Source organism: Triturus cristatus, chromosome 9, assembly GCF_964204655.1.
Source record: "Triturus cristatus chromosome 9, aTriCri1.1, whole genome shotgun sequence".
NCBI lineage: Eukaryota > Metazoa > Chordata > Amphibia > Caudata > Salamandridae > Triturus > Triturus cristatus.
Window position 1 is genome coordinate 285797869 of NC_140592.1, and position 27312 is coordinate 285825180.

Sequence of the window (27312 nt, forward strand, 5' to 3'; positions counted from 1 at the left end):
CCGCAATGCACTGCTGATGACGTCACATATTACATCACTCATGACATGGTCAGTGACATCACTCATGACATCACTGATGACATCTCAAATGACACCACTGATGACATCACTGATGACATCATCCATGTGATAAATTACTGCATCTTCTCATACCCTAATATAACCTTTGATACACCAACTCAAAATTTCAGACGTCCATTCTCAAAACCATAGATACTCCAATACCAATAGCTACATAGCCACTCATTAACTCTTAGGTCTACATACACCTCCACTCACTCACCTGTACAGTCACTCATACTTACAGTCACTCCGTACAAGACTATCATATGCATTTATACACCTATATAGACACTCACAGACCGCCAATCATCCATTGAGGTACTGACACACAGTCGTGCAAGTAATTAAACACAGTCCAATTTACTCACCTATACAGTTAAACACACTCAAGTTCACTTACTCATAAAAATAGTACCACATTCTTACGCTCTTATACAATCATTGATACAAGCACACACTCATCCATACAGCCACTCTAACAATCACACACTCTCACATATACCCACTTATATACTCTTACACGCATATATACTGCCTTTCACATATGTAGTTAGTCACACATGTACCACTGAGATATACATTCAATCCCTAACACACCCATACATACACTCACCCAACCATACAGTTGATCACAGATGCACTCTTAAAACCATGCACCCATAGAATCACCCACTCACACGCCTATGCATAGAGTCACACACACCCTACCCACACAAACACTCAGGCACCCATACAGATACTCAGACAACCAATCAATAACCCATATAGACACTCATATAGCTATTCACAAAACCATGCAGCCATTTATACACCTACACACAGACACATACAGACATTCACACAGTTTAGTCACTAGTTCGCAGTAAGATACATTTAACCTCTTCAGCGCTGCGCGGATTCCCGCGCAGTGCTGAAAGATCTGAGCGCGGGCGGGGCCATGACGGAACGGTTCCGTCATAAGCACAGCCCAACCGGCGTGCATGACGGAACCGTTCCGTCATCGGCATCGAAGAGGCTAATGACTCACTTATAGAGTCAGTTACGCACCTAGAAAATCATCCATTCACACACTTGTACACCCACTCATTCTTCCACAGGCCTTTCACTATAAATATATAAAATATATTTAAACTTTACAGAAACACACAGTCACTGGATGACGTCATCAGTGATGTCATTTGAGATGTCATCAGTGATGTCATGAGTGATGTCACTGACCATGTCATGAGTGATGTAATATGTGACGTCATCAGCAGTGCATTGCGGGGGCGCGAGTTATAGTTAGCTGAGCTAACTATAACAGAGGAATTTCTAGGGTTTTGCACGAGGGAAATGTCCAGCTAACTATAACACCCCTGAAACCTACGTTTTTTTCAGTGAATTTCTACGTTTTTTTAAATGCCAATTCCTAACTATAACGCCCCTGAAACCTTTGGTTTTTTCAGTGAATTTCAAAGGTTTTTTAAATGCTAATTCCTAACTATATCAGGCCTGAAACCTATGTTTTTTTCAGTGAATTTCAAAGGTTTTGTAAATGACAATTTTTAATGTATTAATTGTTATACTGATTTTTTTGATACTGATTTACTACATTTTTTAAACTATTTATTTTTAGATATATTTTTTTTAATTACATTATAATTACATTATACATTACAATACAAAATATACTTTCTCAGAATGAATTACTTTAGTTTAAATACTTGGCAAATAGGCAACAGACAGTAGTTACAGTTGTTGCAATGGCCAACCCAATTTCAAACAGAAAGAAACATTGAGCTCAATGTGAATTTCTAGTTAAATGCACTTAGTTACTTTATGGATTACTTTTTTAACCACAGGACTGGATCCTAGATTCAGTCCTTGGACATCTCCTGTAAACAGTTGAGTAAAAGCGTTTTGGTTACAGTAGTTATTTTTAAGGAATATTATTGTATTTTAAAAGTTGACACTTAGAATTTTTTTCACATAGAATCACCTATGTTATCCTACGGCAATAAATTCACTTAGCAGGTAAGTAGTGTTATCGTTACTTTTTCTTACTCAGTGGTGGATCCTGGATCCAGCACTGGCCAACCTCCTGTAAACAGTTGAAAGAATGTTTTTAAGTCATACAGACGATTTTTTAGGAATATTTTTTGTTTGTGAAAATAGACAGATACTTTTCTGCTGAAAACCACACAATGGATTCCTATGGAAGGAAATTCCAATTACTGGTAAGTACGCTTAAAATTACTTTTCAGGGTCAGTGCTGGGCTAAAAGATGCAGCACTGGGTTCTCTCCTGATTACAGGTGAGTAAATTGGAAGTCGTAGTTCGGCTGATTTTAGACGAATATTTGTATGTTTCATAAAGGGACACTTAGAAAATTTTCTGCTGAAAACCACACAATGAATTCCTATGGAAGGAAATACAAGTTACTGGTAAGTACGCTTAGAATTACTTTTCAGAGTCAGTGCTGGGCTAAAAGATGCAGCCCTGGGTTCTCTCCTGATAACAGGTGAGTCAATCGGAATTCGTAGTTTGGCTGATTTTAGAGGAATATTAGTACGTTTCAAAAATGGAATTTTTTTTGCTGAAAACCACGACCGCCAGTAGATAATATATATATATATATATTATCTACTGGCGGTCGCCAGTAGATAGTTATAGTTAGGACCTATTTTCCATAGGAAATCCGCAACATTCTATTGGGAATAACTTTGGTGCTGGTTGACGAATCTTCGCGAAATTCTCCAAACTTTTGGCCAGCTCCGCTCCGCTCCTACCCTGAAAGTTTCGTGGTGATTCGTCAAGCGGGGACCGAGAAAAAAGGGGGGTCCCAAAACGCGTTTTCCCCATGCAATTTCCCATAGGATCTGTTGTCGCAGCTACAGCCTGAACCGCTGAACGGAATTACACCAAATTTGGCAAAGAGGTAGTCCTCAGTTCAGACTCGTGCCTTTTGCTTAAATGGTGTAAATCCGTTCAGTAGTTCCTGAGATAATTAGAGTTAAATGTACATAAATATCTATGGCCGGGAGGATCCGCGGACCCTACACGCACCGTAAGCGCACCCTTCCCGAACCGAGCGCGCACCCTCCCGATCGCGCACTGAATGCTAATTGGCTGTCGAGTGTCTCTCTACATTCGAAACCAGGAACTGTTGGCGGCCATTTTCTGCCTCGGTAGAAGCGAGGCTGAAGAAGCAAGGGCAATAAGTGTGTAAAACATATAAAGGGGGCAGAGTGGAAATACTCTGACCCTCTAGAGGTGCTTAGGGGGTCCCAGAAGGACCCCCTGGGGCCCCCTTTTAAAAAAAATAAAAAACGGCAAAATGCACACATGGTGCGCCCATCCTATCGCATTGGGTGCACGGTTCCTAACACGTTGGGTGCGTGGATCCAAGGAAAAAAAACTGAAATTTTTGGGAGATAAACATCAAGCTTAAGTGTTTTGTTCTTGAGTGGCTCTAAAAAGAGCTGTTGTGTTCATTCAGAGTTTTTGGTACTTATAAGTAAGTACCTATACAGTGTCTAAAGTTGTTGAGGAAGACTCTGTTTCCTTCATCAGTAAAGTGTACTCCATCTCTCCTATACATCTCTTGCATATGAAAGCGCAGATTTTTATTGTAAATGGACCCCATTCTGTAGTCTCGGAGAAAAGCAGAAACAGATTTATTCACGTTTCCTAGCTTTTTCAATCTGTGGACAAAAAGAATCGGACCAGTTCCATTTCTGCCTTTGGCATATGTTAGAATGCACAAAGGCAGTTTTAGGGAAAAGTGAAATCAGTTCTTCAAAGGTGTCCTTCATAAGCATTTCCATATCTACCCCAGTCAAAGTGCCTAGGTCATTGCCACCACAGTGCACTATTATGAGGTCAGGGTTTTGGATTTGCATGAAGGATTTCACCAATGGCATCAATTGGTGCCACTTTAACCCTCTCTGTACAATCCATTTAATGTCTACATTTGGCAAACCTAGGTCTTTGGGAATGCCTTTGTTTTCTGCATACCTTTGGCTCAAGAAAATGTATCTGTGTCCCCCAATCCACACTGTAAGCATCTTGTAAGGAGGTCTGGATGCACTCAGATGGTCTATGTAAATGAAATGGCAGTTTGGAAAGTAAGATGTTTGTAAAATGGTGGCTAAGATGCAGTTTTGAAAAAAGACAAGAAATCATTGGTTGTTTGACCACCTTCTACACTGAAAGGTAGGGTGTATATTTCTTTTTTTTAAATGCATGATTCTTATTGGTTAACAAAAACTGATTGTAAGGTACATTATATATGATAAGCTGATATGTTGAAAAGTCAAGCACACTTGCTGTCTTGATTAGCAACATTGTGTGTGCTGAACTTGTGACCTGTGTGCTCAGTATAGTGTTCCATGACCTGTTTCTATGGTAACGGGCAGAAGGCAGATTGGGGGAAGGGTTGAAGTTTATGTCATTTGGAAAGGGTTGAAATGTTTAACCAATAGAAATGTGTGTTTGCTTTTGAATTTATGTGGGAAGGAATGTGATTTGATGTTTATATGTATATGTGTGGAAAATGAGAGGGAAACTTTGCCATTCTTTGGTTCTGCTGACAGGTGCACAGTGCAGAGGTTCTGTATAAGAAAATATGGTGTGTGACTGATATCTGGTGTGTGACTGATATACTTCTTAATCTACAAAACATCTTGAAAGGTGAGTTATTTAATTGTGAGGGGATGTATGTAGACTATTTTGATTTTAATCAGACTAATGTATTTCTCCTTCTAAAGTGTAGGGAGTACTTTTTTTTCTCTTCAATCTTATTGACAGTGTGTGTGCATGTAGAAACCATTCTGTGATAAGCATTTGTTTTTTTCATGTGTTTGTAGACAGATAACTGTGCAGTTTTTATATTTTGGTAGAATTAGACACCAGGTATTGTTTATGAATTTGTGAAATGAGTTATATTTCTGCACTAAAATGTAGTACTCCTTGTAGATGGAGAAATGTGTTTTGGTATAGTGCAAGGGATAGTGTTGTTTGTCTAGAATCACACAGTGAGTCTGTGTGCATTTGGGAACCACTGTGAGAGCATTTGGTAACATCGTTTATTTGCTGACAGATAACTCTTTTAAAACTAGGCCTGGGCAAAAATTTTGTTCCGTTCGCGGAAATTGCGATAATTTGACATTTTTGCGTTCCGCGGAGAGCGAGAAAATGTCAAAATTTCCGCTTTCCGCAGCTTGGCGATAATTTGTTTCTTGCTCGCGCTGTAAAATAATACATTCTTGCGCGCGCGCAATCGCCTTACCTGAATCCCTGCGTTCGCCGACAAGTTTTCTTGATCCGGTCGCGTTCTCCATGAGATGTTGGATTGTTTTTAGCCATTTGCGCTGTCTCGCGACAGTTCGCGCCCGCAGTGACGTCATGCGTCACGCGATCACGTCTTTCTTCTCGCGATCATGCACCGCGAGACAACTCAAAACAAGATGGCCGCGCCCGCGAGCAACCACATGGGTAAGTTGGTGACCCGCAACCATGCAGAAAATCTCGCGAACATGCGGGAAAAAAAATTCCGCATCTTCGCGATATTTCCGCTTGTTTGCGATAATTTTAAACATTTTCGCGATAATTTGCGAAAGTGGATTTCGCAAATTCTGCCCACCCCTATTTAAAACCTGTCATGTTCTCAAGTTTTAGTAGCATTAGAAGCCAGTCTTTGCTTATGCGTTGATTAAATGAGTCAGGCTTTGACAAAAAAGTGTACTTTTGAAATATGTACATTGTGTGCAGTTCCCTTTCCAATTCCATAGTGGTGAATAAGTTTTGGTAAACTCCTAGGGATAGTGGTTGTTGTCTAGAATCACACTGTGAGTCTGTGTGGATTTGGGAACCACTGTGAGAGAAGCATTTGGTAACATTGTGTATTTGCTTACAGATAACTGTTTTAAAACCTGTCATGTTGTGAAGTTTTAGTAGCATTAGAATCCAGTCTTTGCTTATGCGTTGATTAAATGAGTGAGGGTTTGACACAAAAGTGCAGTCCTGAAATATGTAGATTGTGTGCAGTTCCCTTACCAGTTCTACTGTAGTGAATGAGGTTTGGTAAACTCCTAGGGATAGTGGTGCTTCTCTAGAATCACACTGTGAGTGTGTGTGCATTTGGGTAAGGATTGTGAGAGAAGCATTTGGTAACATCGTGTATTTTCTGACCGATAACTCTTTTAAAACCTGTCATGTTGTCAAGTTTTAGTAGCATTAGAAGACAGTCTTCGCTTATGCGTTGATTAAATGAGTCAGGCTTTGACACAAAAGTGCAGTCTTGAAATATGTACATTGTGTGCAGTTCTCTTACCACTTCCATAGTAGTGAATGAGTTTTGGTAAACTCCTAGGGATAGTGTTGTTTGTCTAGAATCACACTGTGAGTCTGTGTGCATTTGGGAACCACTGTGACAGAAGTGTTGCGTAACATCGTGTATTTGCTCATAGATAACTATTTTAAAACCTGTCATATGGTCAAGTTTTAGTAGCATTAGAAGCCAGTCTCTGCTTATGCTTTTATTAAATGAGTCAGGCTTTGAAACAAAAGTGCAGTCCTGAAATATGTAGATTGTGTGCAGTTCCCTTACCACTTCCACTGTAGTGAATGAGTTTTGGTAAACTTCTAGGGATAGTGGTGCTTGTCTAGAATCACACTGTGAGTCTGTGTGCATTTGGCCAACCATTGTGAAAGAAGCATTTGGTAACATTGTGTATTTTCTGACAGATAACTGTTTTAAAACCTGTCATGTTGTCAAGTTTTAGTAGCATTAGAAGCCAGTCTTTGCTTATGCGTTGATTAAATGAGTTAGGGTTTGACACAAAAGTGCAGTCCTGAAATATGTACATTGTGTGCAGTTCCCTTACCACTTCCACAGTAGTGAATGAATTTTGGTAAGCTGCTAGGGATAGTGTTGTTTGTCTAGAATCACACTGTGAGTCTGTGTGCATTTCGGAACCACTGTGAGAGAAGTGTTTGGTAACATCGTGTATTTGCTGACAGATAACTGTTTTAAAACATGTCATGTTGTCAAGTTTTAGTAGGAAGACAGTTATGGCTTATGCTTTGATTAAATGAGTCAGGCATTGGCACTAAAGTGCGGTCGTGAAATATGTACATTGTGTGCAGTTCCCTTGCCACTTCCACTGTAGTGAATATGTTTTGGTAAATTCCTAGGGATAGTGGTGCTTGTCTAGAATCACACTGTGAGTCTGTGTGAATTTGGGAATCACTGTGAGAGAAGGATTGGGTAACATTGTGTATTTTCTGACAGATAAGTCTTTTAAAACTGGTCATGTTGTCAAGTTTTAGTAGCATTAGAAGCTAGTCTTTGCTTATGCGTTGATTAAATGAGTCAGGCTGTGACACAAAAGTGCAGTCTTGAAATATGTACATTGTGTGTAGTTTCCTTAACACTTCCATAGTAGTGAATGAGTTTTGGTAAACTCCTAGGGATAGTGGTTGTTGTCTAGAATCACACTGTGAGTCTGTGTGCATTTGTGAACCACTGTCAGAGAAGCATTTGGTAACATCGTATATTTGGTGGCAGATAACTGTTTAAAAACCTGTCATGTTGACAAGTTTTAGTAGCATTAGAAGGCAGTCGTTGCTTATGCTGTGATTAAATGAGTCAGGCTTTGACACAAAAGTGCAGTCCTGAAATATGTAGATTGTGTGCAGTTCCATTACCACTTCCACAGTAGTAAATGAGTTTTTGTAAACTTCTAGGGATAGTGGTTGTTGTCTAGAATTACACAGTGAGTCTGTGTGCATTTGGGAACCACTGTGAGAGAAGGATTGGGTAACATCGTGTATTTTCTGACAGATAACTCTTTTAAAACCGGTCATGTTGTCAAGTTTTAGTAGCACTAGAAGCTAGTCTTTGCTTATGCATTGATAAAATGAGTCAGGGTTTGACACTAAGGTGCAGTACCATGTACTATTCTCTTCACTGTGGCAGAACTGAAAATGTAAAAGTTTTACCCAAGCACTGTCCTAGAAGTAGTCTGATGATTTAGTCAGTTTCTAAGTACCAAATAGACTGCTTCAAATGTCTATGCAGTATGCATGTAGTGTTCTAACATACTATACACTTGTCTTTTACACCGTCAATTCCCTAGTCAGTATCCATACTCTTCCAGGAAACACCCTGTCACTCGCTTTGCAGTCCTCTAGTGACCCATTCAGCACCATGTACTAATCCATTCACTGTGCCAAAACCCAAACACTTCTGCCTAAGTATTCATGCACTGAGCCAGGCCTTAGCACATGGACTTCTTCAAACCCCTATCCACTATGCATGCAGTCTTCTAACCACCTAGACACTTGTCGTTCACAGTTTCAATTCCCTAGTCAGTATCCATACAGTCCAACAAACATCCTGTCACTCCCTTTGCACTCTTCTAGTGACCCATTCAGTACCAAGTACTAATCCATTCCCTGTGCCAAAAGCCTACCACTTATAAATTCACCCAGGCAGTCTTCTTGCTGTACTCTAATCATTCAGTCAGTACCCATGTACTCATGCAGTGAGCCAGGCCTTATCACATAGACTGCTTCAAACGCCTATTCACTATGCATGTAATCCTCTAACCACCTACACAGTTGTTTTTCACACTTTCAATTCTCTAGTCAGTATCCTTACACTTCCAGGAAACACCCTGTCACTGCCTTTGCAGTCCTCTAGTGACCCATTCAGCACCATGTACTAATCCATTCACTGTGCCAAAACCCAAACACTTATAAATTCACCAAGACACTCTCTTTCCAGTACTCTAATGATTCAGTCACTGCCTAAGTAGTCGTGCACTGAGCTAGGCCTTAGCACATGGACTTCTTCAAGCCCCTATCCACTGTGCATGCAGTCTTCTAACCACCTAGACACTTGTCTTTCACAGTTTCAATTCCCTAGTCAGTATCCATACAGTCCAGCAAACATCCTGTCACTCCCTTTGTGCTCTTCTAGTGAGCCATTCAGTACCAAGTACTAATCCATTCCCTGCGCCAAAAGCCTACCACTTATAAATTCACCCAGGCACTCTCCTTGCTGTACTCTAATCATTCAGTCAGTACCCAAGTACTCATGCAGTGAGCCTGGCCTTAGCACATGGAATGCTTTAAATGCCTATCCAGTATGCATTCAGTCCTCTGATCACCTACACAGTTGTCTTTCACACCTTCAATTCCCCAGTTAGTATTCATACACTTCTAGCAAACACCCTGTTAGTCACCCAGTGTGTCTCCTTATAGTACTGTAATCATTCAGTCAGTTAGCATGTAGTCCTTTAGTGAGGTAGGCTTTAGGGCATGAACTGCTTCAAAGTAGTATGCACTATGCATGTAGTGTTTTAACCATCGTCACACTTGTGGTTCAGGGCTATAGTTTCTTAGTCAGTTTTTATATAATATGTGTTTGTACAGTAATGGATTAGTGTAAATTTGAAAGTTATTAATATACATTTATTTGTGATTCTTTTTTGCAGATACTGTTTTTCAACGTTAAAATAGAGAAATGATGCCAGAAAATAAAAGAAAAAGAAAAAGAAAAGAACAGAGACAGGAGGATTATTTGAAGAAATATCAACCACAAGTATTGAATGAACAAGATAATGTGGCTAAAAGGAAAAAATCTTCTGGTAAGATCACGAAGCAATTTATTAAAAATGTTTGTAGGAGCAAACAGAATTTAGATAATGCTGCAACTTCTGAGAATTTTTCAAGTAAGAAAAAAATTCCAAATAAGAGGAAAAGTAAAAAAGTAAATGTTCAGTCAAAGGAGATAAAGTATGGTAAAAGAAGACAAAATCAGTATAAGGAATTACGCAAAAAAATATTTTACAAGAGAGTAGTGCATAATTTGCTGAAAGATGTGAAGAAATATAAAAAGAGAGCTTTATTTTATAAAAAGAAGAAGCATATTGAAAGCATTGTGGAAAAGGCTTTTGAAGTAAAAAGGAAACTGTTTATTTTAGTGTTAAACAGAATTCGATCACTAGATAAACCAATATATGTAATGAAGGCCAAAAGTAGGAGGAAAAGAGTTATTGATAAAAAAAAAATTGTGATGTTTTTTTGGGAGAATGGAAACACAGTTTTAGTTCAAAGCCTTTTTTTAATGGAGAGAGGTATTCACTGAGCGAAAAATTATTGTATGCAGTTGACACCAGTGGTAGAGGTTATGAGGTTAGTCATGGTTGTCCAATGGAGAAAGAGAAAATGGTTGAAAGAAATGCAGAAGAAGTGATAGCTGATGAAGTTTTAGGGAGACGTGCTAAAAACCCTGTGTACACTTGGGATTGCAGTTGTGTTTGCAGTGTACGACAGGAATCTATTGAAAAATTATGTTGTTTTTTACGAGCCTATACTAAAAAAAGTGTAAAACAAAAGATTAAGCTGCTGCAAGGACTAGACCCTTGCAGAGTGAGAAAACATACTGGTTTGCAAGGTCATTCTCTGGCTTGTCTTTCTAGGAAAGTTTGTGAAAGTGTTTTTCACCATTTCAGAATGCTGGCAGTACATCATACTCAAATGCGGAAGTTAAAGAGAAGGTTGTATTATGCAAAAAGTCCAGCACTAAAGTTAAGTGAGTTGAACAGTGCTCTTTTACGTGGGTCAGTATCAGATGTGAAGCAGGTCTGTGAGGATATTGAGTTTTGTTACTTTGGGCCTCAGCAAGAGAGTGAAGAAACTGACACATTAGTAGAACAAAATGTTAAAGACAATGTAGAACCCGTAATTACAGAAAAATTTGAGGATGAAATCACACAGTTTAAGGTAATTTCAGGTGAAAGACCAAATGTTTGTTGTATTTGTTGTCGGCGAAGTCACTATAAAAATCAGACTAGGGGTGTCAATCTGTATTTAAAAAGTGAAATAAAAGATAATGTTAAGTGGATGGAATTTGCAACTTATTTGTTGGTAGAGGATTGTTTTGATTTGGGATGTGAGCAGCGTATTTGCAAATATTGTTATAACAAATTAGATGAGAATAAAATGCCTGCTAGAGCTCTTCATAATAATCTAGAGTTGGTTGCTATTCCTCCAGAGCTGATAGATTTAAATACGTATGAGTCTATTCTTATACAATGTGTTCACCCGTTTCAGGCTATTGTTCGTATGGAGCCAAAAACAAGTAAATTACCTCCATCAGAGTTGCAAAGAGGATTGAAAGGAAGAGTTGTCTATTTACCATTAGATTTAAGGAAAAATATTGAAACTATTGGTGTAGATCATGCAGAAAATGAGCCCCTTGTCATTCTAGTTAATGGTGTTCCTACTAAGAATAAGAAAATCTGGCAAGAGTTAGTGGATGTTAGAAAAGTGCAAAAGGCATCATTGTATCTGTTAAAAAATAATGAGTACTATAGAAATCTGTTTGTTGGAGAAGAAGAAATAGATTTAGCAGAAGATAGTGACACATTAAATGGACAAATTGAAAAAGTGGACATGTCCAGATGTGAAGAGATCTATGAACATTACAGTGTACATCCACTTCATTCCAAAGAGGTGATGGGGAATACGATTGAGTTGTTTCAAATAAAAAAAGCAACAGGAAGTCCCATGAGTGTATGGGAAGAGAGCTTGGAAGCTCGTTGTTTCCCGCAGTTGTTTCCAACAGGAAAAGGTGAACGATATGATGAACGTCCTGTGCAGATTCCTGCATCTGAATATCGGACAACAAGATTATATGCAGAAGATCCAAGATTTCGACATTGTATCCCTTATATGTATCATCTTCTGTTTGAAAGTGACTTGTCTGGACTTTCATATGCAGTAAATCACATTTTAAAAACTGGAATGCATTTTCAAAATGTAACTGCAAAGGATTTTATGGATAAAGAGCATCAGAGAGATGATCATTTAGAATCTCAGTTGATTAATCTGATGGCATGTCAGCGTGGGACTAATGAATATTGGTACCGTCAACATGGAGAACTGAAATGTATGCTACGGAACTTGGGAACTCCTACATGGTTCATTACACTAAGCTGTGCTGAGTATGCTTGGGAAGATTTACTTGAATTTCTTCGAGAGGCAAATTCCAATATAAAAAATATTGAATACAAGACACCTGGAGAATTGTGCTCTTTGGATCCTGTCAATGTATGCAGATATTTCAATCATAGATTTGAAGCTATGATGTCTTTCATCTGCAATAAAAAGAATCCTCCTCTTGGATAAGTTGTGGATTTCTTTTGGAGAAAGGAGTATCAAGCAAGAGGTGCTCCTCACATACATATGTTGTTATGGATCAAGGACGCCCCCAAATTTGGAACAGATTCGGATGAAACTGTTTTGTCTTTCATTGAAGATTATGCTACATGTGCTCTTCCAAATAGCAGAGAAGACAAAAACTTAAAACAACAAGTCTTACGATTTCAAAGCCACAGGTGTGGAAAATACTGTCGACGAAAGTACAAGTCAAAGGATAAGTTCTATACCAAATGTCGTTTTGGATTTCCACGTCCTGTATTATCCAAAGGAAGAGTGAACAGTTTTATGTTAGCTGTACGACATACCATCACAAGAAAGTCTCCGAAAAACACCTACAACTTAAAACAAGCGAAGAATCAAAATACATAAATGACTACAATCCAGTTATTTTATCCATGTGGAACGCGAACATGGATATTCAGTATGTTGCGGACAATTCCATTGCTGTTGCTCGATATGTAACGTCTTACATTACTAAATCAGAAAAGACTGAATTGAAAGAAATGTGGAAGAGATTTCTCACGAGAAGACTCTAAGTAAGAAATTATACAGTTTCAGTTTGAAGATATCGCATCGTGAAATTGGAGCATATGAATGTTCAGATAGGTTATCATCTGCAAGTCTATATTCCAAAAGTAGAAGAATCATTTGGGTAAGTCTAGGTCTTGCAGAAATGCGAAATCGGGTACTGAGATCTGTTCAAGAAATTGAATATTTATCAGGAAATGACCCTGAAAGTACAGATATTTTGAAAAACAATATGTTGGACACATACTATCCAAATAGAAGTCATCACCTTGAGAACATGTTTCTCTATGAAGTGCTGCAAAACTAAACTTTTAAACGGAATACTACAGAGAACATCAACGATGGAAAATAAGCAGTGATTGGTTCCGAAGGATGTCTGGTGAAACAAAGAAAAGGAAATTTAATTAATCACAGACAACTGAGTTGCGACACTGCTGACAAAAGGGAATTTTACTATTACGCCATTTTTCAAATGTTCAAACCATGGCGTTCAGAACTGGAATTACTTGGAAATTTTCCCAGCTATGAAGATTCATTTAATGCTTGTAAAGATAGCATACAATGTAGTGCTTTCACAAATTATGTCAAAATGTTGAATGATGAAATTGATCAAGAAGCTATAATTGCAGCTGAGATTGCTAGAGACAGTTCTCAAGACAGTCAAAGTTCTGCTGCACTGAGTCAAGATCCACTAGGACAGCCAATTGTTGAAAATGAAGCAGCATTTGCAATGAATGAGGTGGAAAAAGCAATGTATCAAGCACAAGAAGATGCAATACAGTTAGGAAACTTGGAAGAGCAACTAAATGTTGAACAGAAACAAATTTATCAGCAAGTGAAAGAGCAGATTGAGCATGGATTACTTCATGAAAAGAGAGGGTGCTCATGTACATCATTTCAACCTATCCAAATGTATGTGAGTGGTCAAGCTGGAACAGGAAAAAGTTTCTTAATTAAAGTAATTACAAGTTATCTGCAAAAAACAACTGAGTCGCATTTGTCTTGTGTTGTCACTGCTCCAACTGGGTTGGCAGCACATAACATTAAAGGAATTTCTTTACATCGTTTACTAATGCTACCAGTAGAGCATGAGAACAAATTGGAATACCACAAGCTATCTGGAGAAGCTTGTTGTGAAGTTTCAAGAGTCCTGAAGAAAATGAAACTTCTCATTATTGATGAGGTGAGCATGGTTTCAAACTTGATGCTTGCCTTTATGCATTTAAGATTGCAGCAAATTCCTAAAACAGACTATGACGTTTTATTTGGAGGAAAACACATCATAGTTTTTGGAGATCTACTGCAACTGACTCCGGTAAAAGGACAACTGGTATTTAAAACACTTGCCCATGAAGATACCAGAAAGTCTCTTGGCAGTGTTGGTAATGTGAACATTTGGAGTAATTTTGAATACAAAGAACTGACAACAAATATGCGACAGGCAAATGATGCTGAATATGGAAGTATTCTTCAAGATATAAGAATTGGAATTCTTTCAAAACAAGGGAAAGAAGCTTTGGAGAGTCGATTACTTTGCAATGTCTTTCCAAATGAAAATGCAGTTCCTGCAAAAGTGTACGTGGAAATTGCTAAAAATAAGTCTGTGATTTGCTTAATGCCAACACTGCGTGAGTGTTCAATATTCAACGAAGAATTATTAAAACTGGAAAATGAAGAAATTGTAAAAATGGAAGCCATCGATAAAATACTGCATGAAGGAATCACTATTATTTTGACTGGTAAGTTGAGATCAAAACTGGATTGTTTAGAAAAAAAATATCTAAAACTGCTAGTTTGGAAAAGACACTGTATGCGTGTGTAAACTGTCGGGTAATTTTAAGGCGTAATTTGGATGTAGAGAAAGGTTTAGTTAATGGTGCAATGAGCAAAGTGGTAGATTTTGTGAATTATCAGAAAAAAGAAGGCATTGAATCTTTAAAAATTAAATTTTATCAGATCGATGAAGTTAAAGAAATTGGTCGTTGTTCAGTTCATTTTTTGCTTGTTAAAGATTTATATGTCCGTTTGGAAACAATTTCCATTTTCTCTGGCATATGCAGTGACTATTCATAAATTTCAAGGATTAAGTGTAGACAGTGCATTGGTGAACATTGGATCTACCGTATTTAAAGAGGGTATGGCATATGTTGCTTTGTCGCGAGTCAGAACATTATCTGGTTTGTTTTTGATTGATTTTGATGAGACAAAGGTTACTGCAGATGCAAACTGTGTAAAAGAGTATAATAGGTTAAGAAGGGTGTATGCTCCAAATTTAAGTCAATTTCCTGTATTTGAAAAGCGTGTGGTTGGTCGAAAAAGAGGGTTAGAGAATATCTGTTCTGAAGGTGTCAAGAAAAGAAAAGAGCAAGATAATGTTGTGATTGCAGGTAAAAAGAAATTGGACACTGTTGGAGAGATTGTTGGGTATCAGTTTGAAAATAGTTCTGGTGTCAACTGCTATGCTAATGTAGTGGTCAATGTTGTTTTTTATCTTGAAGGTTTGCAAGAACAAATTATGGAGAATCAGCAAAAAAGATTTTGTTCTCTGTTGCATTCTGTTTATGAAAAATTGACAACAGATAGAAGTAAAATACAATCTGTTTCTGATGTTCGTAGTCTTTTGGATGTGTGTTCTGGTTCTACACAATTTACAAAAAATATCCAACAAGATGCTCAGGAATTTTTAATGTGTATGCTTACCATTTTTGAAAATGAAGGTGTAGAAATAGAAAATATTTTTGGCCTTTCTTACAAATGGTAACATTATTGTGAAAATTACATGTATACATGTAGCATCAATGTAGACACTGAGATATTTCTGTATTTAACATTACCGGACTGTAAATCAGTATCTTTCAATACATTAGTGAAAGGTGCAATTCAAAATATGGAGTGTAGCCAATGTAAATCAGAACTGTTATCCACATTATTCTTAACAAAATATGGAAAATACATAATTTTAATGATGCAACGTTGTACAGAGAAAATTGGATACTTTAATAAAACAATTTGTAGCAGCACAACTATCAATATCAGGAAGGACTTTTGTAGCAATTGCAATAATTTTCCATGATGGTCCTTCCACCACATGTGGACATTACACTGCCTATTTAAAATGTGACAAAGGCTGGACACTTTGTAATGATGCCCAGTTGGTTTTCAAACAACTTTTGCCTAGTGAATTACCAAATTCCTACCTAATATTTTTAAAGCCAAAGTTTTAGGAAGATAATTCACTCTCTGAGGAATTTATTATTTTAATTTAATAGGACTACCATTGGACAATTTACATAAAGAAGAAGTGCAAAAATACCATTTGGCCTCAAGGAAAGGTATATTTTTGAATTATGGACTTTTTGGTGGTCATTTATTCGGTGATTATTTTAATGCGGCAACATTTACAGTTTTTATAAGTTAAAGTTATAAAATTTTGTAATCTGTAAGCATTTCATATATGTATGATTTGTATTTTCTGGTATTTTACTGAGAATAGTAAGTTTGTTTTTATTTTTACAATCTTTCTGATTGTTTTTCTTTTGCCCGCTGTTAAGTGATGAGTACCATTGAAATCACTATTTCTAGTGAAATTCAATATATTCTGAGAACAGCGAAAAAGGCAAACAAATTACTTTGTGGAAATTATGCTATGTTGTAAAAAATGTATTATTACATGTTATAATTTTTTTTTCCCTTTTCTTTCACAGATCCACGTTTTAAAATAAGCAATTTTTAAGAATTTAGATTGGAATGAAAATGTGAAAAAAATGTGTACCATTTTTTATTCCTATTACTGTGAAGGTAAGTTTAACTAAGTCTCAATATGCTGAACGAGGAGGTCTGCAAGAAGCTACAAAGTGGAAACATGTTTCTAAAAACACTCTGTTTATACCTATGTAGTTTTGAAATCTGACCATAATCAGATATCATGTGACCTGCAAAAAAAGAGATTTGAGGGGTTAATAATATTTCCTATTTTAGCTACTGAAGGACCGCAATTATTTCAATCATTCTTCTTTGAGCATCTTTGCAGACAAAACCCTGTGCTTACCTTTTATCATTCGCAAGGAATTTTAAAAACGGAAATATGTCACTTTTTGTAACATAGTTATTGCGCAAGACACTCTTTCATATTTACAAAGAGAGGATAAGGCACTCTGTGCACTTTTTATACTCCATGTAAATACAACCTCATCATGCAGACCACTTTGTTTTGAAAGGGTGTTCTATAAGTGTTGTTGTGCATGATTGCACTGAATACTCATAGAACAAGACACATGTCTAGATTTGTCAGAAATCAGAAATCTCGATATGTGTGTAAATGCTGCACCATTCTAAAATTGGTGTAGGAAAGCACAACAAGGAGAATTGTTTTCATTTCTCCACATTTTTATATCTTCAATGCATGCTACAATGCTCAGCATACATTGAAGGAGAAAAATGCCTTTACTGATTGTTTTTGTGCAGGAAGGTGTGTCTTCCTGCACAAAAACAAACAGCACATGACACAGATATCCTTGCACTATGGTGCAAGGGTGCCTGTGTCACCACATGGCTGGAGTTTAAGCAGCCGTGCAGACAGAAGGATAGATTTGCAACATATTTATGTACATATGTTGCATCCCTGTGCTTCGGAAGTACTACAGCACACTGCAGTTAAAGAGGTTATTGTGTGATACTGCAGCACTTCCTCATACTTCTGCACTTATACATTCACCATACGCTACTAATGCATTCATTCAGTCAATTACGTACTAAACATACATTCATCTAAACCTACACTAACAAAGAAATTTAGCTCTTTTTTTAAACCAGGAAAGTTAGTTCTTACAAGAACTTTTTTTTTTCTTCTTTTATAATTTATTTGGGGTTTTCTGAACAATTTTAAATTTTTGGGGGTTTTTCTGGGGAAAAAAAAACAGGAGAAACCAAACAATGAAATTCAGGGAACAATAAAAAAAAAAAGAAAAATAGCAAATGTGACTTTCTTGGTGGCGGCAGATCAGATCGATCGACTGCTCACCATAGCACAAAGTCGCATTGCACTTAGTGCAGAGCACTTTTAAATATTGAAATTGAGGACGGATGTCCAAGGTTTGGGCTGATGGATGCACTCTTGATGTGCTCGGCTGCGATGAGGTGGATGGCGCAGGAGTGTTTCTCATCCGTCGGCACTCTTCTCGTGCAAGATTGTTTGGATGAAGGGTCCTCATGTGCTTCATCATACTTGCCGTGCCACAAGAGTATTTCTTGTTAGGATCCCCTCGCGACAGGACTCTTTTGCAAATCTTGCACGTGAGCAAGTTGGCATTGGTCTTATTCTGCCCCTCGGGAAAAGTAAAAAATTTCCACACCACTGAAGAAAAACGTTTTTTGGGTGGTGCCTCCGCCAAAAATTCATCCTCAGAAGAATGAGGTGATGCAGGTGATGCCTGCTGCCCTGAAGCCATTTTTGGTTGAAAAAAGTTAGAGCTAATTGTAAACTTAGTCTAAAAAATCTTCTTTCAAATTCAAATTCAAAATTCCTTTATTCGATATGTAAAACCATATCATAAAAGTACAATAAAAAATCACATTAAAACGTCATGAATGACATAAAATTTTAAAAAGAGTGATAGTGTACATATAAGATTCATTTGGTGGGGAGAGAAAGTATATGGCATAAAAAGGGCATTTTAATCTTTTATGGCTGCAAAGAAGCCCTGGTTATTACGATCTTTTTCAAATAAAAAGATACCACTGCGACAGCTAATGGGCTATCTAATGCTTTCATTTTAAGATAGGCTGCCCTGCAGGAACGTAATCCCCAGGATTTGAGCAACGGTTTTAGATAGGTGACCCTTGACAGTTGATAGAACTTACAAAATAAAATGCAATGAATATTGGACTGTGGTGACAGGCCGTCACATGGGCATTTCTCCAAATTTCTCGACCAACAGTTCTGGTTAGGAAATGTCAACAGTCTGAAAAAGGTATCGGTGCGGAAACGAGTCACAAGCATACGAGAAAATGGGGAAAGAATTAAAGAAAGATAATTTTGCATCCCTTCAACAGTAGTGGAGAGTTGGTACTCCAACACAGTATGCTTAGAATTTTCAATGATCCAACGTCGATTGGCCATATGGTTAATGACCAATCGTTTTAAGGTGACTCTAGGTATGTTATTTAACGTAGAAGTATCAGTGAAAAATTCTGGGTGCCCTATATCATGTGAGAGATTTCTCACATAATTCAACCATTTAAATCGATACGCCTTGCTCAAGCTGAGACAATCCATAATGATTTCCCTATTAAAGTGTGTTTCGGGAGTAGTCCAGACTTTGTGTCATAAAATAATGGGCGCAGATTTTATCATGTCCATAATATATGTAAAACCAAGTTCATTATGCATTGCAAAAACAGAAGTACCATGTGGAGTGGCCAAAAGATAACGTAGGAATAGGTTCTCAGAGCGTTGTATGAGGACTGCCTGATCTATTCCCCAAATCCCAGATCCATATATACCAGTAGAGACACACTTGGCACGGTAGATCTGTGATAAGGGGATGATCGGTCGTCCCCCTATTTTTTTCGAGAAATTAGTAAGTGCTCCTATAGCTTTGGAAAAGGCAGCTCCTCTAGCTTGGGCAGCAGCCCGCCAGGAGCCCTTTTTCTCAAAGGTAATACCCAAGTAGGGAAACCTATCAACACTTTCAAGCTTGCTGCCATTTATAAAAACGGAGCATTTTCTTTTCCCTATTCCCAGGCCACAGGACATGGTAAAAGTTTTTGACGCGTTGATTTTTAAACCTCGCTGTGACATGAATTCTGTAAAGTCATTTTCTTTTGCCCGCTGTTAAGTGATGAGTACCATTGAAATCACTATTTCCAGAGAAATTCAATATATGCAGAGAACAGCGAAAAAGGCAAACAAATTACTTTGTGGAAATTATGCTATGTTGTAAAAAATGTATTATTACATGCTATAATTTTTTTTCCCTTTTCTTTCACAGATCCAAGTTTTAAAATAAGCAATTTTTAAGAATTTAGATTGGAATGAAAATGTGAAATAAATGTGTACCATTTTTTATTCCTATTACTGTGAAGGTAAGTTTAACTAAGTCTCAATATGCTGAACGAGGAGGTCTGCAAGAAGCTACAAAGTGGAAACATGTTTCTAAAAACACTCTGTTTTTACCTATGTAGTTTTGAAATCTGACCATAATCAGATATCATGTGACCTGCAAAAAAAGAGATTTGAGGGGTTAATAATATTTCCTATTTTAGCTACTGAAGGACCGCAATTATTTCAATCATTCTTCTTTGAGCATCTTTGCAGACAAAACCCTGTGCTTACCTTTTATCATTCGCAAGGAATTTTAAAAACGGAAATATGTCACTTTTTGTAACATAGTTATTGCGCAAGACACTCTTTCATATTTACAAAGAGAGGATAAGGCACTCTGTGCACTTTTTATACTCAAATCCCAGATCCATATATACCAGTAGAGACGCACTTGGCACGGTAGATCTGTGATAAGGGGATGATCGGTCGTCCCCCTATTTTTTTCGAGAAATTAGTAAGTGCTCCTATAGCTTTGGAAAAGGCAGCTCCTCTAGCTTGGGCAGCAGCCCGCCAGGAGCCCTTATCTTTTGGCCACTCATTTACTGCACTTTGGAGGCCCATGCGGGTTTGTGACATAATTGCTGCGTCATCCGCGTAGAGTAATATGGGTATGGGTTTCCCATTTATGGTGGGGTAATCGTGATAATTTCTATTAAGATACTGGCCAACAGAGTTTATATAGAGAGTGAAGAGTAAGGGGGCTAAAATACAGCCCTGCCTTACACCTCTTTTAATACGGAACCTATCCGAACACTCTCCTTGTCTGCCATATCTAACAAGGGCTGATGCTCCCCTATAGAGCTCTTTAATAAATGCAAGAATGGAGGGCTCAATGCCAATCTCAACAAGGGATTCCCAAAGGAGCTCGTGGTTGACGCAGTCAAATGCAGAACTAAGGTCTACAAAGGTTACGAAAAGGTTCTCCTTTTTTGCCTGAGTATATTTGGCAATAATAAGGGTCAAATTCAAACCTTGCTCAATAGTGCCTCTGCCCTGTCTAAAACCATATTGAAAGTTAGAAATTATATCTTGTTCGCCCACCCAATCATGGATCCGGTTTAAAATGATTCGCCCTGCGACTTTCATAAGAGAGTCGAGCAGTGAAATAGGGCGATAATTAGAGGGGTTGTTCCTATCACCTTTCTTAAAAATCGGGACAACGACCGCTTCGGGCCATGTGTCTATAAAACCTATTTTATTCAAGGAATTTAGAACATTTGTTAGCAAAGGGGCCCATAAGTCCAGCTGTGCTTTAAAAACATCAATAGGTACACAGTCAGGACCAGGAGCCTTCCCAGAAGGGCTTTCTGTCAATGCCATGAGCACCTCGGTGCAGTCAAAGATGAGGTCTAGGGGAAAAAGGGTAGGAGCATTCAACTCTTTGTCATGGTTATAATGGCGATCCGAGCAAACTGTAGGGACTGTATGATCTTTTAGGTCATATAGTGTGCCAAAATGGTCGACCCAAATATCGGCGGGTATAGCCATCTCAATCTTTGTAGCCCGTGTGCACTGCAGGAAGGGTGCATTAACAGCTTTCCAAAAGGCGGTGTTATCCCTATTGTTCGAGGCTTCCAGTAAAGCTTGCCAGGCCTCTACTTTTAACTGTTTAGTTCTTGCCACCCGTGCAGCACAGTATTTTTGTCTGGCATCCCGGATTTCTAACTGGTTACGAGGTTTATTTTTCAGGCTAGTTTTTAGGTGTTTCAGAGCCTTTGAACAGGATCTATCAAACCAGCCTATACTGCAATGTGAAGTTTTCTTTGGTGCTCTAGAGAGTAAGTTCTTAATCTCCGTTGAAATAACGGAGAAGGCATTTTTGATTGCCTGTGGGCTTTCTAGGATAGACAAGCATATCTGTATATGCTCGTATGTGTTGTTAATCAGGGAATTAAGGAACACTGAAGGAACCACTTTATCCCATTTAAGGTAAAGTCCCATCGTACATCCCAGAGTAAGGGGCGGGGAGTAAGACGGATTTACCCTTAAATCATCATCAGATGTTACAACTATTTTTATGGACGCCGTTAATGGGTAGTGGTCACTGATAGCACAATCCAGTGTCTCCCAGTTTGTAATAATCTCTGAATACCTAGTGGATATCAGGATATAATCAATTATAGATTGGCAACCTCTCCCATTAAAAGTAGGTTTAAAACACTTCGAAGGGTTACACAATTCATTCACATACGATAGGTTGAAATGCGATATTAGCCCATTCAAAAGGTCACCTAACTTAGTGTGTGAGAAATGGGATGTGGTGTCACCTCTAATAGAATCCAGACCACAGGTACCTCCAATACTCAGTGGACATAGAGAGCAGTTAAAGTCCCCTGCCCATATAAGCAGCATATCAGTTTGAAGATGGGACTCAACTTTAATTAGATCTGCCTTTAAGCCGTTAAGGACCGTGTCATAACGGGAACTAGAGATATTATTATAAAAATTAACCAGGGTAATGTTATTGCAACGGTTGCCTTTTAAAGAAATGATCTGATAATTTTCAGTCCCAATAAAATTGGTAGATGATATTCCTGATTCTACAGATATATAAGTCACTAGTCCACCTCTATTCCTACCATGTGAGCTGGAAAGAGCTGGAGTATGCAAGGTCTTGTATCCTAGGAGATGGAGTTCATTAATATTCCATGTTTCCTGTAGACAGATGATACTAAAAGTGGGAACAATTTGGATCCATGAGGGGTTTGTCAATTTATCAAGAAGACCTGCCACATTCCAGGACACAAGCCTTTCGGACAAAGGTTTTTTGTTAATGCCGATATTACTACTCATAGTACCCTTGAGATGTTCAAGGGTATCATTTAACTGGCAGAGAACAGGGAGGCTGAAGAACATACCATATTGTCAGTCTGATGTTGATTCAAGGTTTGATTAAAAGTTAAGCCATCACTTGGGGGACTATGCTCAGAATTTGAGGAATGAGAATTAATGGGTTTTATTGTCTTTATTTCAAGATTACAGGGACTCATGAGGTTGATCTTATAGTGTAAATGATCTGCCTCTGAAATAAATTGAGAAAGACTCCGGGTGACACTTTTACTCGTCTCATTGTTCAACTTAGGGAGTCAGTCTAGATCATCCAGGCCGGAAAAGATAGCAAATCTGTTTGAGGTAGGGAAAGGTGAATAAAAAGATTCAGTGTTGGCCCTAAATAAAATATGTGACCAAAGGGAACGCGGGTAAAAGTAACTTAGGGCATGTGTCGAAATACCTGGGCAACTGGTTGGTGTGTACCAATCTATAATATGGCGCAAAACCCTACGATCTCTAAAGTTTATAATAATTACATCTCCCTTGATGTCCTTTGGTCTAAAACCTACCCATCCCAATCTTCTTACGTGGAGTATTTCTCCGTTGATGTCATTGGGGAGGGTCCTATTTTTGGTGAGCCAATGAACAACCTTATTTTTAAGCTCCTGGTAGCCCTCTGATTTGTCCCTGGCCAGTACAGGAACATCGGCAAGAATCATCGGCAAGAATCACCACGTATGGAGCTGCTTCTGGAGGCAAATCAATGTGGTCAGTCATTCCTTCCGGGCCTGGTTGAGATGACTGTATGTTGGCATTATCATTATTGAGATCTGCCGATTTATGCCTTGGCATAACTGTGCAGTGTTTTGTACCAGGGGCACTATTTTCCTGTATGTGCTTTGCTAGAGATAAAGTTACCGTTCTAGGTGGTGATGTTAACTGAGTTAATTTTTGGTCTGGGAAAATAAGCACAGTGTTTGAGAGATGAGTAGGATTTTTTGGGAGACTGAGGTTAGGATCCCTAGTAGGTGCAGTAAGTAAGGTGACAGTTGTTTCCAGGGACGTTAACTGGATAGCAAGATTTTTCATTCTCTCCACTAATGGGGAGAGTAGTGACTTCACCAAATGCTCAATATCATGTAACAAGTTAGGGGGGAAAGGTAAGCATGTCTGGATATGGTCTTGCACAGATTCTACAGATGTTGGGGTCGGGTCAGTTTGAGGGGTGGGTTTGGAAGAAGGGGTATTGAGATTTTTCCTGCGTTTTATAGTTTTAATACCGGTAGATTTATTCCTAGGGACAATTTTTTTGACTTTCTTTACAGTTTTAATCGGAATCTGTCCCGTTATTGAATTGTCAGTTATATATAGAGTATCAGAAGTTTGCCCAGTGATAACATTGGGCACTAATGATGTGTCTGTAGCACCAAAGGTCTGAGAGATGGAATTCATATCAGGTGCGGGGACCATGGCTGATATAGAGATAGAAGTCGTAGGGGGTGAAGGGACGTTCACAATATGTCCTAACGACGAGCGTTTTTGAAAAAGGGGCTCCAAGGACAAACGGCGTTCAGTGATAGCTATCTCCTGCTCCAAAACGGTGGCAGCCCTAGTGATGAAATGGTCTAAGGTCCCCCTAACTTACCCCCCCACCACAGATTTCCTGGTTTGGCTTACACGGGTGGTCATAGTGTCTTAATAATATACGGGACAGAATGAGATTAATAGATGATGTGGCAATGACAGAAATCAATGCACTACAAACAAGTGTAACTTAGGTGATCTACGAACAATAGTTCACAAACGGGACCGCACCCAGGCTCAACCAATCAGTGCGCAACAGAAATGTCAATTTCAGTCTCCTAGTGTAACACGCAACCAAAATCCTACTTATTGGTGTGATGTCATTAGTCCAATCTTCAACCTGACATTGGGCAACTGTAGAATTATTATGATGTCATAATACAGTACCTCTAGTCCAATGCCAAGGGACGTGGCTCTGCTCTGCTTCTTCCTGCCTCTGAGGGCCGCAGAGGGCCCGCCCTTTGCCCGGGCTTAGCCCGGCTGTGCCCGCGCGCGGTCCCGCGTCGCGGAGGCTGACAGTGATTTTATGCGCCTCTGTGCGCACTGCTGATGACGTTGGCGGGCTTGCGCAGCAAGGGTTCCTGGGGACTGTAGTCCCGCCTGCACACTGCGACCGCTATCAAATCTGGCTGCGGTGGCGGCAGGGGGACGAGGTAAAGTTCCAGATGGTAACACAGGTGGTAACGTAGGTCCAAGGACAGGAGCAAGGCGCGAACAGAGTGAGGTATCCACAACAGACAGAGTACGCCCGCTCTGCCGAGGCTGACAGTGATTTTATGCGCCTCTGTGCGCACTGCTGATGACGTTGGCGGGCTTGCGCAGCAATGGTTCCTGGGGACTGTAGTCCCGCCTGCACACTGCGACCGCTATCAAATCTGGCTGCGGTAGCGGCAGGGGGACGAGGTAAAGTTCCAGATGGTAACACAGGTGGTAACGTAGGTCCAAGGACAGGAGCAAGGCGCAAGCAAAGTGAGGTATCCACAACAGACAGAGTACGCCCGCTCTGCCGAGGCTGACAGTGATTTTATGCGCCTCTGTGCGCACTGCTGATGACGTTGGCGGGCTTGCGCAGCAAGGGTTCCTGCGGACTGTAGTCTCCAAAGAGATGGTGCTCTAAAGAAGGTCTAAGAAGAATTATTGAAATGGGTGGGGTCTTTCAATAGTTACAAGAGGAAGTGCAATGAACCAATCAAATCTCATTTTTTGTAGGTCACATGGGATCCGCGTACCCTGCGCTTACGCAGCACGCACCCAGCGCCCATCCGCGAAATTGAATTTAAAAGAATTATAGGATTAGATGTAAAAATATATTAGTTTAGAGTTTGTCTTCAATTAATATTCACATGAAATAGATATATATATGTTTTTTTTAAATGTTAAATATTTCGCGGGATTCACGCACCTAACGCGTCATAGACACAGATGACGCATCGCGGAAGTGCGTAAACGCCGTGTTACGTACATCGAACGTGTCGCGTATACGCTGGGAGTCGCATACCGGTCGCATTGTGATCGCGCACTAAACACGTACCCAACGCATACCATGCGCGGATGCTATCGCGTAGGGATCGGGAATGGTGCGCTTAGGGTGCGCGGATCCAAAAACATTGAAAATATATATAAAATAAAGTTTTGCACATATAGATAAAAAAATATTTTGAAAAATATAAAAAAATATGTTTGAAAACCCCATTAAGTTCAAATAATATTTTTTAATTTTTAAAATAATTAATTGAAAAAAATAAGTTTAAAAAATGGTGATAAAAAAGTATTTAAAAAAAAATGTAATTAATGAAATTGACACAATGAATTTGAAAAATATACAAATCCAATCAAAATCATTAAACATGATATCTTCAGAGATAAGTTATAGATAGGAACTAGCATTTAAAAAACCTTTGAAATTCACTGAAAAAACAATAGATTTCATGCACGTTATAGTTAGGAATTGGCATTTAAAAAACCTTTGAAATTCACTGAAAAAAACAAAGGTTTCAGGGGCGTTATAGTTAGGAATTGGCATTTCAAAAACCTTAGAAATTCTCTGAAAAAACCATAGGTTTCAGGGGTGTTATAGTTAGCTGGACATTTCCCTCGTACAAAACCCTAGAAATTCCCCTGTTATAGTTAGTTCAGCTAACTATAACTCGCGCCCCCGCAATGCACTGCTGATGACGTCACATATTACATCACTCATGACATGGTCAGTGACATCACTGATGACATCACTGATGACATCTCAAATGACATCACTGATGACATCACTGATGACGTCATCCATGTGATAAATTAAATCACACCCTAATTTAACCGTTGATACACCAACTCAAAGTTTCAGACGTCCATTCTCAAAACCATAGATACTCCAATACCAATAACTACATACCCACTTATTAACTCTTAGGTCTACATACACCCCCACTCATTCACCTGTACAGTCCCTCATACTTACAGTCACTCCGTACAAGACTATCATATGCATTTATACACCTACATAGACACTTACAGACCACCAATCATCCATAGAGGTACTCTCACACCTAGTCAGTCATGCAAATAATTAATTACACTCCCATTTACTCACCTATGCAGTTATACACACTCAAGTTCACTTACTCATAAAAATAGTACCACATTCTTAGGCTCTTATACAATCATTGATACAAGCACACACTCATCCATACAGCCACTCTCACAATCACACACTCTCACATATACCCACGTATATACTCTTACACACATATATATTGCCTTTCACATATGTACTTAGTCACAAATGTACCACTGAGATATACATTCAATCCCTAACACACCCATACATACACTCACTCAACCATACAGTTCATCACAGATGCACTCTTAAAACCATGCACCCATAGAATCACCCACTCACACATATATGCATAGAGTCAGACACACCCTACCCACACAAACACTCAGGCACCCATACAGAAACTCAGACAACCAATCAATAACTCATATAGACACTCATATAGCTATTCACAAAACCATGCAGCCACTTATACACCTACACACAGACACATACAGAC